The following is a 14,846-nucleotide window of genomic DNA, read 5'->3' as shown; positions in this document are numbered from 1 at the left end:
TGCCAGGCTTGATGCTGGCACTGCAGCATCCATGGCTCCCCCTGAGCACCCTGGGAGCAACCTGAGGAAACCCGTCCTTTGGGCTTTTCAGAGAGATGCCCATAGAGGGCACTGATTTGTCAACAGATCCAAGAGAAAAGAGACGTTTGGGTAAAGAAAGACACACAAAGGGCCCAGGCATCCTCCTTTGTCTCCTGTAGGTGAGTTACTTCTGAGTTAATAATGATGGACTGCTGCTTTTTTTACTTCTCCTGTCTCTCTTGAAAATGCAGACATCACTGGGAGGTGGGAGAGGTGGCTTCCCCTTTCCATTTGCTAGGGGAGCAGATGGTCCCACAGATGATTTCTCCTTGTTTCCCTCTGTCGGTAAAAGATATGCAGCCTATTTCTGAGAAATACCATTTCTTGGCAAAGACGTCTCTGAAAAATAGCAGGGAAATTCCCAGTACTGGGCTTTCATGCTTCTTTATCCTCTTTTTAAAAAATTTCTTTAATTCTACCCATAATGGCAAGGTGCACAGCTGCAGCTGTGTTTAATTACTTAGAAGACACGTGTGATGCTTGGACGATGCTGCCAATAGCCTGACCCCAGGGAAACCTTAGAGAAAGGCTGTGGACTTGTCCCCTTCACCAGGTCCCACAAAAGCTCTGTCCCCTATCCAAGGGGCAGCACACACCACCCTCTAGGGACAAAAAGCCCTTGCTTCCCTCCTTTCCCCTCTGCTTCCCCTGTTCCCAGTTATTCCCAGTTCTCCCCAGTCAAGGCCAGCAGGGAGGAGGCCCATTAGCAGCAGTTCTGCTGTGATGTCTCTTTAAAGGAAGTGTCAGGAATAAAGATTTACCTGCAGGTTTAGGAAGACAATTATTGTATGTTAATTAAATATGAAATGACACTTAAGAGCATATCCATTGCCTTAACAGCAACTCTCTGTAATAATAATAATACTTAGCACTTACATATCTCTCTCCATCTATACAGCACTTCACAAACATTAACTGATGAATCCTCACAACCTCCGTGTGAAGCTAAAGAGGCTGCTGGTGTGATGGGGAGGGGGAAGAGGAGATGTATCAGGGGAATAACCTCTTCTTGGCCCGCTGCTGCAGCTTTTCAGTCTGCTGTGATATGAATTCTGCCTTCTTTCTGTCTGCCTTCCCCTAACAGCACTTCACTCCGGCACTGTGCGGTGGGCACGCTGGGCGGTGAAGGACATTGGTGCTACAGGGAGGTGGTACCTGTGGTCACCACTGGACCAGGCACTGATGCTCCCCTGGCTCCTAGTCCTGGGTAGCAAGTCCATAGCACCCAAAACTGCCTCTTGTTGCATCCCCTTTTCCTTGGGGCTCAGCAAGGAAGCCTAAGAATGGCTTTGCCTGAAGCTGGAGTGTTTTGAATGTGGCCGTGAGAAACAAGGTTCTGTCTCTGACACAGGCATCTGTAAAATGCAAGAGTCCAGTACTAGGGCTGAATAGTGTGTATTTTTGCAAATTGCTTCTGGTGAAGCCATGCCTTGCCTTCGAGTCTTACTGGGGAAGCCAAGAAGCCTCTCCTGAGCCTACTTTGCTTCACAGGGTGGGATTTTTGAGCTGAAAGCCCCAGTCTCCTGTCCAGTGGACGTCTGTAGGAGTTGACAGTCTGCTGGCTGATGTCCTTGCTCCACCTCTCCGAGCTCCCTCCGTGATGACCCGTCCTTTGAGATCACTGCTTGACCCAGAGGAGACGACAGATGCTACACTAAGCCTGTGTTTCCTAACATATTTACATTGCCATCACTGCAGCTGCCTGTGATTGTGCAGTGTCTTTGCTGGAAGAGTCAGGAGATAGATAAGAAAGTTTTATGAGAAGAAGAAATGGACCTGAGCCCAGAAATCCCAGCAGCACACTGTGCCCTCTGTTGACAGCACTGTCCTTCCCCCATCTCCCATGGCAGGTCTGGCTCTGCTTCTGCTCTGGCTTTTAGGCAGCAAAGTCCAGTTTTACCTGGTTTTCCAGGTGTTTTTTTTACCTGGAAGCATTGAAAGGGCACTAGGTCCATGTTCCCCCCCTCTTCCACACCTGGGCTGTCTCCCCCTGACCAGGAGAGCATGGGAGCAATGGATTAGGGATGTTAGGATGGAGGAAAGTGATTATCCATCCCTTTTCAGGGAGAGGTTTTCTGAACAACCTCTGCCAGACTTCTTTTATTTTTTTCCCAAGCTCATCCCTTTTAAAAAGGTAATAAATATTCAAAACATACTTGCTTAGATTAACAGCTATACTCAAACAGCTTCAGCACCTACAAAGCCAATGCCCGTGCGTATCCACTAAGCAGTTGTCAAACTGCATTGCTTGTAACATTTAGGGCTGGTTTGGAAGAAGTCTCAAGGCTACACTCTACAAAACACTCTGTATTGGCCAAGGGGGGAAAAAAAGACAATGTGACCTAGAAAACCTTGTCATCTTCAAAGTCCCCTGATTCTGCTGTTATTTATTTAGCACTGTAAGCCCACCAGATCCATTGCCAAGTCATCGAGGGTTGTTTTTGTCTTCCGGAAAGGTCTCAAGCAAGCCTCTGAGTTTGAACACGCTAATGTTTTCAGACATAACCCTGTCAGCACCAGTGATATCAGCTGTGTTCCCAGATAACTCACTGGTGGGCTTCTTGGGGTTGCATTTAGATATGAAAATGTCACACGGTGCTCTCTGTAACTTGGTGCAATATCAAAGGTTGCCTCTGATGTTAAGCAGAATATAGATCTTCCTGTGTAGATCACAGTTGTCTTGGCTGTATGTATTGAAGAGCCCCGGATAAGCCAGTGGGAAAAATATATTTAGTGTGTGAGAACTCACCTGTCCAGCCCTAAAGGTACAGACCGATGGAAGCCAACCTTAAGTAATTTGTTTATGCCTCAGTCTTTCCTGTCTCAAAAATTGTCTTCTCTCCTGCTTTTGACTTTGTTTGGCAAATGCGGTTCCTGACCTCAGGGGCTTTTGGAAGATCAGGTGATACCAGCAATTCTGGCCACCTCCTTTTGCCACGGGCAGGTGACCAGGTCTTGTTTGAGCTCAGATCTCCAGCAGTGGGACCGTTTTGCTGATTCCTCGTGAGCAGCTCCCACGTCTGGCGTGACTGCCGCGTGCACAGAGATTTGCACGCTGTGTACCTGCTTATTTGCACCTGGGAGTAAAACGCACTGGATCCAACACACCCAGAGCTCATCCTTCAGACCCCAGGAGATTTCCCCAGCCTTGGGCCGGGGCTGCTTGGAAGGAGCCGTTCTCCCATCACCATCCTCACACCCACGCGGTCTGGCGCTGGAATCTTTCTCCTCCTTCACCAGTTAACAAATTGGCCATTCCCTGAGAGCGGATAATTTCTTCTTAATAGTAGCCATTTCTCAGCACGTACTTTGGCTGCCAGCTTTTGAAGGTAATTGCATTGTTATTTAGGAAAGTCAAAGGTGCATTCTTGCAGAGAGGCTCTGGCTGCGAGCAGGCATGCGGAGGGCTGGCCAGGAGATGGCTTTGCTGCTCGTCTTGCAGCAGGCAGCCCCGAGACAGGGATGGATGTACTGCTCCCTCCCCACTCCTTTCCTCCCCAGAGAAGAATTGGGAAGAAACAGTTTGCTGCGAAATAAAGATGAGCATTCCAATGCTGAAAATACACAACGCAAAATGTTCCTTTTTTTTTTTTCTTTTTCTGGTAAGAAAGTGATGTCACAAATGACCTTATTAAAAAAAGGTAAAACGCTTGTTTACTAAAAGCACTTGTTCAAAGAGAGCAAGGAAAAATGTAGCTTTAGGATATTTTTCTTTCTCTCTTTCCTCCTAAATGAGATTGAAATACAGTTTCACATTTGCAAGGCCCAATGCCCTTTCTGCCAAGAAATCCATTGACAGTCCAATCAACAGACATGTTCTGGTTACAGGAATCAGGCATCAGTCAAACGCTTGAGAGCCAGATCCAGCAAATGCAGCAGATAATAGTATTGAAAACAGCCGGTGGGGGAGATGAAAAAGTAATTGGAGTATAGGTAGGAGCTGGTATAAGCAGGATGGATCGGCGTATTGCTGACACGAGGAAGGGAGGAGGCAGAGGGGGAGAGCTAATGAGAGGGGTAGTTCTAATGATAGGAGCAGTTCAATGTGCAGGGCTTTTGTTTCAGGGTTTTTTTGTGGGCTGAGAAAGGATTTATTTGTGCAGAGGCGACTCAGCCCATGGGATTTATACACCAGTTACACCACAAGTTCCCACTCGCTTCCAGGGCTGGTTCAGCCCCAGGATTTTGCAGGGTATATCCACAGAAAAAGGTTACGTGGCATCAACAGGGAAGATTATGGTACTGGAGTGGATGTGGTGGTGGTTTGCAGGGCAGCTGAAGGGGGGCGAGCAGATTTAGCAGCGAGGGGAGAAGGGTCTTTGTGGCAGCCTGGGGCAAACGGGGCTACGAGCACCCCGGGGGGACTCGTTACTGGGAGCGAAGCAGCGCTGGTCTCTGCGTGCTCAGGGGCTGCATCACTAAACAGTCATTTCAGTCTCGGTAAGCCCTAAAATTTGCTGATTTCATCCCCAACGTAAAAATCTAGAGAAGACAGGAGTGAAAATGAACAGAATAGAATTTGATTGTATGGACTATATCTCCTAATTTATTCCAGAGCCCTCGCTAGTAAAATACCCAGGTTCTGATTAGAGCAGTGAGCACGGGAGAATTACTCACTTCCTATGGGTAACATGACGAGCAAATTACCTGAATTTCTTGTAAATCTGTAATCCTCTTTTGGGACTCAGCGCTATGGAAATCGCGGAAAGGGGCTGTTGATCTCATAGACTGCAGCGTGTACTCCCTCGTCCTGAGGCTTGGGCGGGTTCACCCTTCATACATCCTGCCCCATCTGGGTTATTTTTGCATCTCTTTAAATTCACCTTCTCTATCCCATTGCCCTGAAAACTTGGCTCTGTTTTCTTTCCTGGCCGTTTTCAGGAGTTGCTCCATCGTGGGCTCTGGTGCGTTGCAGGCGATGTGGAGAAGGGGTGAGGTAGTTGGGGGAAGAATTGAACACTCTTTAAAGACGGCACAAAATATTCCAAAGTAATTCGGATCTGACTCGAGCAAGTGATGAATGAGAGCAGCATGGCAGTGACAGGTCAATCAAATATTTATAGAACCTCATCCATTAGCATTGCAGCAGCAGAAAGGAAGCAATGGATTCAACGTGCTCCTGGACCTGTGAGGGGCACGCGTATCGATCGGCTTCCCCAAAATCTTCTGGCATGTGTGTATCTTCTACCTTGTCCTGGAGGGGGCTGGGACAGATGAGGTGGTAGAAGAGCTAAAAGGAGTTTGGGATTATGCAGCATCGTATTTTAGAATAAATTCCTCTGATCTCCTTGGGTGGATTAATGTATTTGCATACTGGTGAGGAGATACTTGTACCAAAACGATGGGAAAGCTGAGTGGTGTGTGTAGGTATATACCTATATGTGTGTACACACCGGGAAAGGGCATCAGGTTTCGCATTTCTCTGGAAAAGCAGTTGCTACAATCACTGAAATGCCAGAAAAGGTTAAACCACAACAGCTATAAACCATCCAAGAAACCTTAAGGAGAGAACAGAGTGGAATCGGAAAGCCTATTTTTAGGATCACATGACATGATTTGATTAATATTTTAGGAGGCAGTTATCATATGCTAAGAAACCGAAGGATTATCAGTGGCACTCAAACGTGCCTGCTCACAGGGTTTTAACAAGGGGATCCCAACCAAATTTCTCTCTCCTCACCTTTGATCAACCCCATAAGCCAGGGGTCCAGAGGAGTGATCTGGGAAGGGCAAGGAGCTCTTTCTTCTTCATTCACTGATCTCCTGATGAAGTTTCATTCATCTGGCCTGGGAGCAGTAGGGATGCTGTGTGTCGGAGGCAGCCAGTCAGCCAGGGGGATGAGGCAGCGCCCAGCAATCGCCAACAGCCCATTTGCTGAAAATTGATGATCCAAAGTTGCATGGGGAATTTGTATGAATGGAAGAAAAGACAGCCAGTAATTGGGATCGGTGGGTGAAGTGTCAGCAAACAGAAGAAAGGGATACTTTGGTGACAGTGATAAATGCTAGCAGCTTTTGGTCTCATCTGGAGGAGTGAATTGGAGCGAAGACTTTGTAAGAGAAGGAAGGAAGGAATAAAAAGACAGTGGTCTGATGGATGCTTCAGAGGAAAACGGCTCGGAAAACAAAAATCCAGCTGAGTTTTTTAGGGGGATGATCAGAGGCAAGTCACAAGGGTCGTTCTCCAAGGTTAGGCGTGTCATAATATTTTACATCCCTAGGAACAAGCCAGTTTGCTGGAAGGGGATCTACTGCACAGCCCCTCCATCCCAGCGCTAGGTCATCTCTCAGCCCACCCCAGTCCTCTGCTGGAGGAGAGCACCATGGCTCGCTGCAGTCCCGAGAGCCACCCCACGTTGCAGCGGCTGAAGAACAACTTCTTTAGCTCTAAGACTTCACCGCTCCAGTCCACCCCTGGCCGTTCACAGGTTTCCTCACCCTACGCAGCCAGTCCCAAACACCATCCTGCCTTTCCCCCACCTGGCAGCCTTGTGCCACCCACAGTGTCATGCTTGGTATGACCAGCTCAGGAGCCCTCAGCACAGGACAGACATGGACCTGTTGGAGAGGGGCCAGAGGAGGCCACCAAGATGATCCGAGGCTGGAACAGCTCTGCTGGGAGAACAGGCTGAGAGAGTTGTGGTGTTCAGCTGGAGAAGGCTCTGGGGAGACCTTATTGGACCTTTCAGCGCTTAAAAGGGGCCGGTAAGAAAGATGGGGAAAAACCTTCTAGCAGGGCCTGTTGTGATAGGACAAGGGGTGATGGTTTTAAACTAAAGGAGGGAGATTTAGGCTAAACATGAAGAGGAAATTTTTGCCCCTGAGGGTGGTGAGAGCCTGGCCCAGGTACCCAGCGAGGTGGTGGATGAACCATCCCTGGAGACATCCCAGGCCAGGCTGGACGGGGCTCTGAGCAACCTGAGCTGGTGAAGATGTCCCTGCTCATGGCAGGGGGGGCACTGGGGGAGCTGGGAAGGTCCCTTCAACACAAACTATTCCATGATTCTATGATTCTGTGAAGTCACCAGGCATCCATACCTAGAGACTGAGCTCCCCCTGTGCTGATCACTGTACTTGCAGCTGCAAAACTCTCGGGAGGAACCATGGGGCTCTCTTGGTGGAGCAACGCAGATGTGGAAGGTCAGAGCCCCCACAGGGATGCAGAAGCCCCGGGGGTCCCAGCTGGGTGTCCAGGGTTGAGGGACAAGGCAGCCCTGCAAGCACAGGCACTGGCACGCTGGCCACTCGGGGCTGGTTTATTTTTTATCAGCCAGGCCAGCAGATATGACTCACGGAGGAATGTGCCTACAAACCAAGTATGTGCAATAACAAGATGCCATTTCCAGAGTCTTTTTTTTCTGACCCTCACCAGCATTTCGAAACACATCTCAGATACAATTGGCACCTTTGCGCTGCCTATTTTAGAAACGTTTTGCTTTGGAGGAAGGACTGGAGCACAGAGGTGCTTATCCCTCCCCTTCTGGCAGCTTTAGGATTTGTGCGCCTTGCAGGGAATGTCAGAGATGAACAGCATGCAAAAGAGCTCCGGCAAACGCTTTTTCCCAAAGCACCGGGATGTGCCTCTGCCCTGCTCGTTCAGACTGCAGAGGATCTTCGCCTCTTGCAAGAGACAAGATCCTGGCAGAGGTAGCTCAGACATCCATCCAACATGCTCTGAGACAGCAGCGCTGGGGACAGAGCGAGGGACTGATTCTGCTGTCAGCAGCGCAGGCAGGGAGCCAGCAGAGTCGATGGGAGTCGATGTTTACTTCTGTCACGCTGCCTCACGTAGACACTGACAAATGCTATGAATTTTAAAAATTGAGATTCACATTAGTTTCCTTTAACTCATTTTAGATTTTCTGTTTAGCTTTATTAAGTGGCTTTTAAAAGCAGTTTAGCCTCTACGGCTCTCATTGCAGCAGCGCTGCCTCCCAGCCTGTCTGTGCCAGGAATGAACCCAGTCCCTGGGTGCTGCAGGGCAGGAGGAGGACACGGGGATGGGGCGGTGGGACCACCTTGGCAGAGCAGAGAGATGGAGGAGGGTGGTGCAAGGAGATGTTAGCCGTGCCTTGGGGCTGGTTTAGGGAAAGGTGGCATCTCCTTTCAACAGGATGTGTCATGAAGCATCACGCAAAGCTGAAGATCCAACCTGAGCAATCTGATCCATTTGAAGTCGTCCCTGCTCATTGCAAGGGGGCTGGACTAGATGACCTTTAAAGGTCCCTTCCAACCCAAACTATTCTATGATTCTGTGATCCAGAGATATTTCTGCTCCTCTGAAATACAGACAGAGGAATATTAAAACAAAGGTTTTATTTTCCCTTTCCTGGAGGACCATACGTATAGACATGTCTGGGCACGTTCAGGCAACAGATCTCGGGCTGATTGCCTGCATATTGTTGTAAATCAGGAGTAGCCCTAATGGGGTGAACTCAGCATCCTGATTTTTCAAGGCCTGATCCGTCTTTCCCTGAAGCCAGTGAGATGATTCCAGTTAACTGCTCTTGGATCAGTCTCTGAATGCTTTGTTGTAATATCCATAAGCTGCAGTCAAACAATCCACATCTCACCTGTTCCATCCTAAACTCTGTCTGCCACCTGCCATTTCATTTTTCATGACACAATTATCATTTTTAATAATGCCACTGCATTTTCTTGGCTAAAGAGCCTCTGGAGACCCTGTCTGCAAGAAGAGCTTCTCCATGCCTGCAGGTGTATCTGTGTCGTAGCAAACCCTTCCTAAGCATCTCTTCAAAGACACTCACAGCTTCGCCTCCTCTAATCCAGATGCACTTTTGACATTGTGAAGTAATTATGTAGTTACATAGTAAACTGGTGGTGAGAGATATGCAAGTGGCAAATCTCCGTTCCGGTGGCTAAAACCACAGTAATCCTGTGTGTTGTGTGAGGCAGCAGAGCTCCCCCGATTGCCTGGAAACTGAAGCAGGGGGAAAACAGGCCCAGTATGGACAGAAGACTAATACTGATTTATGGGAGATGAACCTCTGAGATAGAGATTTACCCCCTTGGGAGACTTTTCTTTCCTAGAGATGACACCAGACATCTGCAGCACTGGTACCAGGACACAGAAGAGCCTGAGTTGCTATAAGCAACCAAAGGGGACTAAGTGCTTTGGGATGGGGATGTGCCTCCAGGGACATAACTCTCTTCTCCTATTGACATTTCATTTTCTTACCATTGATTATAACAGGAAGGGAGAGATGGAAAAGTCATGTAATTCCCTGTCCTTGGGGTTGTGGCCTGGGTGAAGCTGATGCTGTCTAATCTAATAAGGGTGCTGTGCAACCTGGATTGTCTGGGCTCTCCTCTGGTCCTTTGGGAGTCTTGTCTGAATGAAAAGTACCAATAAGAATTAAAAGTCCCCTTAACAAAGAAAACCCAAACCAAACCAACAACAACAAACCCAAACAAACCAAAACCCACCAAAACCAACCCAACCTAAAATCTCAGCTGATTTTTCTGCTTTCTTCTGAATGGCAACTGACTTTCCATCAAGGCTCTCACGGCGCTTTGGGGAAAGATTGCCCAGCAGTAACGTGGGAGGATTAAGCTGCTGCCTTCACATCGGGGCAGGCCCTGCCCTGGGGGGTCAGGCAGGAGCTGGGACAGGGGTGACACCAGCGGGGACAAGCAGAATGGGCTGAGAGCAGGTTTGCAGCAGGCAGTTGCCCTCTCCATGCTGGAGCCACGTGATGGCTGATTCTGCACATTAAAGAAATGGTCTCGACCCATCATGTATGCGTGTTGTTCATGGTGCAATGTCGCACAGGGGTATGACAACACTGTGACATTCTCTCACTTTAATCTAAACCAGGCCTGGCACAAAGCTAAGTTTAGCCAGGAGCAGAGTTGCCCAAAGCTGGAGGTTGTCCCAAGGCATACTGGGTGCCACCACGCCAGCCTTCACCATGCTCGTCACCTCCCGCTGCGTGGCATCTCCTCGGAGCCCATGTCTCCTGGGACAGGATAACAGCGTTGACTGCAGATGTGGACGGACACACCAGACAGCATTGGCAGGTGGGGAATGGATGTATTGCATCCCAAGATGATGCATCTTCCCATTCAAATCAACTCATCAGCACCGAGAGCCCCAGATCTGCAGAGAACACTGCTTAGATGGAGGATTTTATTCAGATGGCATCTGAAACTTATTTTTTCTTGAATTTAATTTTAATTAATTGTGCTACCAAGGGTGAGCTGAAATGGCCTCTGTTTTTAATTTTTTCTCCCCAGAGTGGATGTCCTTAAATTCCTTCCTATAATGATATGGTTGCAGCTTGCAAAAAGCCAGTCTGGATTTATTATTCTGCCTCTTACCTTGTCCCTTCTAATCCTAGAGAGAACATTGCAATGACTGCTGGTTAGAAAATTAGTTAAGTGAACTGTATACTGTATTCTCTCTCTGTATCGCTCCTTATTAGGGAGAAAAGATAATACAGCTCCCTCTCTGCCCTTCACTCACCCTACATTTCATCAAGAGCTCATGTAGGGAGCATTTCAACTGGCTCCTGCAGCCTGCTTGCAAAATGACACACATCTCAAAGCCCTCAGGACAACTCCTGGTGCAATGCGCAGCAAGTAGTACCATATGTGTGGAGAAAGCTGGTGGTGAGATTTGCTCCCAATGTCTGGGTGCTAAAGAAACAAGCCTGTCAGAGTAGCTTCTGCATTAGACCTGGCTCAGATTTGAGCGTTGTCTCTGCAAATAGTCAGTATTTCATGTGCTTGCCACCCAACACTGTAGTTTCCCTTTGGGTCATAGACTCACAGAATAGAATCATAGAATAGTTTGGGTTGGAAGGGACCTTCCCAGCTCCCCAGTGCCACCCCTGCCATGAGCAGGGACATCTTCACCAGCTCAGGTTGCTCAGAGCCCCGTCCAGCCTGGCCTGGGATGTCTCCAGGGATGGTTCATCCACCACCTTGCTGGGTACCTGGGCCAGGCTCTCACCACCCTCAGGGCCAACAATTTCTTCCTCATGTCCAGCCTGAGTCTTCCTCCTTTAGTTTAAAACCATCCCTCCTTGTCCTATTGCAACAGGCCCTACTAAAATGTGCGTCCCCATCTTTCTTATCAGCCTCTTCCTCCAAGTGGTCCACGCATGGTGTTTGGAGATGAAAAACGTGAGAGAACTGCAAATGAGGACATGTACAAGGTAACTGATCTCTTTGGCAAAGTACGGACAAGATGCCCTGTAGCCTGGTTAAAAATATTGTCAAAATTAAACTGAATCTGTAGTGGGTAGAAAGCCAGAAATGTCCTTGTAAAACATTATTGCTCTACAGTTAATGGTGGATTTTGCTTCTCCATATGGACCAGTTAAAGGAAGGAATTTTCCTGAACTGAGTCAATTTATTACACAGGGGCCATTTTAAAAGAATATCTGACAAAGGGATAGATGAGCATGTTATGAGAATAAACTCCCGAAGAACTAAAAGGACAGCCCCAAGGAAGGCCAACCTGATAAGAATGGAGTGCTATTAAATGAAAATACTCTTTGTGCTTCAAATCCAAATATATCTCATGCAAGAACAGAGCTTTCTAAAACAAATCCCTGTGACAGATGAAGGATTTAGGCACAGCCAGGTTGTCTGTTTAATGAATTCCCTGCATTTACCCCACTGAGGGAGGAGGACCCAAACACCGCTGTTCAGAACCTTTTTCATGTGGATTAGAGCAGCCACAAATGACAGAAGACTAATTTTGCCTTGTTACCCTCCTTCACAGCTCATCTGTCCTACTTTTAAAGGAATGAGTAATTCAAAAAAACCTCCAATATTTATGGATGCTCTGGTTCTTTTAGGCTCACTGACTATACGTGAGTCATGAACCTAATTACATATTTTAGGGACATATGTAATTCTTTGAATGTATCAAGAAAACCTCGACTTGGAGGCAAGGAAGATGTTTCAAAATGAAGTTATATGCACTTTCCTGTACCAGGTCACCTCCTATCCTGCAGGGGCCTTCATCTGGAGATCCAACCCCTTTCTGGTTCACTCCTGTGTTAAGCCTGGCCTGTTGACAGAGGCTTTAATAACCAGTGGAAAAGGAAGGCTCAGTGGATCATCTGATACACCAGGGCAAAAAATAAAGGTACAGATCAGTCCAAGACGATGCCATTTGCACTGCATGGGGTGCCAGCCCCCTTTCAGCTGAAACCCCATCTGCAATGCAATTTTCAGTCATTTCTTGATTTGATTTTGTTTTGAAAGGAGATATTGAATCAGAGCATTTCGCAGCTGACAAGAAATATCTGGCCTGATGGCTAACTCCAAGCAGTTCGTTAGGAACAAGAATCAGAGGCATTTTTTAAGGTTTTATTTAATGAACTGATCCACCTAGCACTTGAAAGAGAAGCCATTTCATCTTAAAGCAGAACTGAAGCCCTCTGTGCCTCTGTCTCTAGAAGCAGCCAGGAGATGATGGTGGGTGTTTGCACCCAGCCTTGCTCCCTCAGCTCTCCCTCTGGCCAGGCTGTAAAAAAGATGTTCCAAAAGAGTGATGTGGTCTGACAGCCTTGACAAACACTGAAGTCTCCAATGACAAAGTGTCCATGGGTTCCCAGCACTGTGCAGCCTGGACTTCCACAGCGATTTCTGCCCTCCAGCCCATCGCCCTGCAGCCGTGGGAGATGGACATCCCACCACAAGTGGCTTCCTGAGGAGCTGGCAGGAATGAATGGCGATCTTCCTGCTCGCTGGCTGCCAAATTCCAGCCCTCCAGGGGCCACATCTCATGTAGTGACCACCTGGAACGAGACAAACTGCTCCAGAAGGGTTAGGTTGCCCTTAGCTCCTGTGGCCTATAAGCTCTCTGTGGGTCTCGCTGATACATCTCTACGTCTTAACTGGCTTTAAAAGTCTATTTTGGTACCTGACTCTCTCCCCAAGAATCAATAGTGAATAAATGAAATTCCCCTTAGGATTCACAGAGGCAAAATGCATTGGGGAACCTACTGGGCTGAGTCCAAATCCAGCTCAGATTTGCCTTAGGAGCAGATCTGAGCTGGCTGTCTTCATCCTTGACCTTGTCTCATTTCCCTTGGCACTTAGCAATCCTCTTTCCCAGCCTAAATAGCGCAAGAGATGCTGGGACTAGGTGTTAGCAACCACCCAAGTGAAGAGTTACTTTAAATCCAGACTGACTTTCTGACTTCTCCTGTTCTCCTGAGCCACCAGCTATGGAAATTTTTCATCTCTGATAAAGCAGATTAGCTACTGGAAATGTCAGAGAGAGGCTACAGATGGCTGCACTGTGGGGAAATATTTCCTTGCTAGCCCTGGAAACCGCTGAACACCGGACCCCAAGAGAGATGCTCCACAGTCCATTGCATAAAGTGACTTGGCCTGTGAAGCTGTTAATGCAGAAATACCCCAATGTGCTCCGTTCAGTGAAGTTTGCTAACCGAAGCGAGTCAAACCTACAGACAGCTTTCTGGAGGGGAGGCGGGGTGGGTTTTTTTATCTTCTTCCTACTTCCATTTCTTTCTTCTTTAATTTTGGTAATGGATCAGAGTCAAATGAACAACATCTGGCAATTAGCACATCCCTCGCCTGGCTCCGATCTGCCACTAAATTCTGAGTGTTTGCCTTTATTTTTAAATGGGTGGCTGTCAGAGAGAATTAAATGGTGCCTAAAGAAGCACACAGACGTTATAATTAAAGGCACGCCAACCTTGACAGGTAGCTGGGAATGGAGCTCACAATTTCAACTTTTCATGGGAAAAGGGGCTGTTGGCATGCGCATGTGCTCTCAAACTCCATGTGTTTCCCCCAGCTGATCTATCCCCAGGTGCTTTTTATACACCCGTGCTTGCAATTAATTGTCTCTTTGTCTGCTCCATTTCAGCAGCCATCCAGTGCAGTATTGCGAAAAGATGCATACTTTAAATCTAGAAATAAAACTGGAATCCATTAGCTGTGATTCCGTGTGCTTCTGTGGGGCTTTGCTGTTAACAAGGATAGAAATGATTTAATGGAAGGCAGAACAGGGAGCATAAACCTGCTGGTGCACGGACCATCCTGAAACCACATAGTCCGTGATCCAAGGCAAGTGCCTTCTAGGTGGGAATGAAACTCCTGGTGCTCTGGGCACTTCCCTGCACGGCCATGTTATTTTAATCATGGTCTTTCACCAACTCCATGATTGCTCATTCTGCTCCTTCTAATTCCAACAGGGTGAAATCTTCCTCCTTTCAGTATAGACCATCCAACTCACAAGCTCATCTGAGTCTTTTAGGGAATAAAGGGAGGATGGAAACCAGGTTCATCTGCTTCCTGCTCAGCTTTGTCCCCAGTGCTGAATGGAGAACAAACATCACATTAATGGGATCTAGCTTGGCCTCACACCCCTTCGTTCAGAGGATTTCAGACTCTGAGGCTGCCAGTCCAGCTGCCACAGTTTTTGGTCTCTTGGTGGTTTTACCTGCTGTCTCTAGATTTAATCTGGACAGTAAATTTACCAGATTTAACAGCCATGCCGTCCCATCCGGGGTGGCTTCAGTAAGGCGATGTTGACAATCTGGCTCTGAAGTTTTCAAGCAAATATTTGAACAAAATCACTCCAGTGATTGTTGCGTTACCTTCATGTTACTCGCTTTGCTGACTCAGCTTCCCGAGAGCAGCCTCTCTTGTTGGTGTTTGACAAGCTCAGGAATGTGCTTTTAGCTGCACACCCAACAGAGGTGGTTTCCCACCCACCCTGGAAACCACAGGTGAATTTGGTGCAACATCAGTTC

Source organism: Patagioenas fasciata, chromosome 10 (genome assembly GCF_037038585.1).
Source record: "Patagioenas fasciata isolate bPatFas1 chromosome 10, bPatFas1.hap1, whole genome shotgun sequence".
NCBI lineage: Eukaryota > Metazoa > Chordata > Aves > Columbiformes > Columbidae > Patagioenas > Patagioenas fasciata.
Note: the sequence above shows the minus strand (reverse complement) of the source record.